Here is a 1584-nt window from a genome sequence, read left to right as displayed (position 1 = left end):
CTTAATTATCGATTACGATACAACTGACTGTTTTGTCGGTAACTATAGTGCACAGATTTGTCTTTCCTTATACTTATCTACGTATGTGAGAGGATAGAAATTGTACATACTTAACCGTGAGATGGGGCAGCATAGTGATAATTCGCCTTTCTTACTCTAATATACTCTTCGAAGAATGGATGTGTTTTCTTTTATATTATTCTAGAATAACTAGTATTTTTTTAAATATATCCGAATGCTCGTAATTGTTTATATAATTGCTATATAATTGCTATATAATTGTTTATATATTAACCATGTTAATATATTAACATATGATATAACATCGGAAATGTATACATTTAGCGATCATTATCACTTTTTACATATTTTTTTAGCAAATTCACAAATATGAGTACAAAAAATATTTTTGATAAAATTTACGATTATATAAATAGCAGCATATATGCAAAGTGACTTTCATTAATCTTTTTTTATAAATTAACACGCTGATTATTGTGCCGAATAATATAAGTCGATATTATAATATTGTCTCGTTTCGTTAATTTGCACATAAGATAATACTGTGACGTGGCAGCCGCGGAGGCGCCCGTTCCAAGAAAAACCGTATCGATTTGGTGATTGTTCGTCGCGTGTCGCGTCGCGAACGAATTCTCGCGAATATTTATGACTACCGCATATTTTCTCCCGGCATATTTTCTTTTTTTGTGAGTCTCTAGGACGAATATGGAAATTAATTTGTGCGAGCGGAGCAGATTCGAAGGTTCTCGCGTCCCTAACTTTGTACCCTTCGGCTTCCCTTGCCGGCCACCAGGACCAACGGAGCTCAGGACATCGAGGAATGAAAGAGCAGCGACCGATGGCTCATCGCTCTCGCTCAGGTGAATCGCTCTCCTATAATTTTGGCATTAGAAAGTTATCACGTTTCCCAATCGCTCGGCGTTAACGAATATTATAACGTCTACAATATTCGATAACGAGAGCATAGCTACCACAAATAGACGTGAGACTATCAGCTGTATTTACTTTTAGCGGGCGCTAAGCGGACGCAGCGAGCGAACGAGACCGTCTCACGGATCCCAGCGTGAAAAAACTGGAGCGCCAATAGAGACAGCGAGCCGATCCACGACGACAACAGTGTCTCGAGACAGGTAATGTCTCGAGACAGGAATTACCAAAAATTGCCGATTCCCGAGTGCCGAATGCTGTTAGGTGAGAAAGGAAGCGACGGAGGAGGACCAGCGAGGATACGTGATTCTCTGGAATCATCTGATCGGAGGGCATCTGGAAGCCGACGGATCGCTGGCCTTACCGCGACCGTAGCCGCGCACAGACTATTCGAAGTACCTGACGCTATCGTTACCGAAATTACCGTATGTGGAACGAACGGGAGAGTGCACGAGAAAGAGAGAGAGAGACTGTGACAGAGAGAAGAAAGAAGCGAGCGGAGCGAGGGAGTGAGAAAGCGGAGCGAGAGAAGCTAGCGGAGAGAGGGAGAGAGAGAGCGGGAGAGCGAGAGAGGATCGTCACCGCCGCAGGAGACCCCAGAGGATGCTGCCGATTTTGTAAGACCTCTCATCCGTA

The sequence above is a fragment of the Odontomachus brunneus genome, unplaced genomic scaffold, assembly GCF_010583005.1.
Source record: "Odontomachus brunneus isolate Ranch 3 - 2012 unplaced genomic scaffold, Obru_v1 Obru_scaffold_053, whole genome shotgun sequence".
NCBI classification, from domain to species: Eukaryota; Metazoa; Arthropoda; class Insecta; order Hymenoptera; family Formicidae; genus Odontomachus; species Odontomachus brunneus.
Note: the sequence above shows the minus strand (reverse complement) of the source record.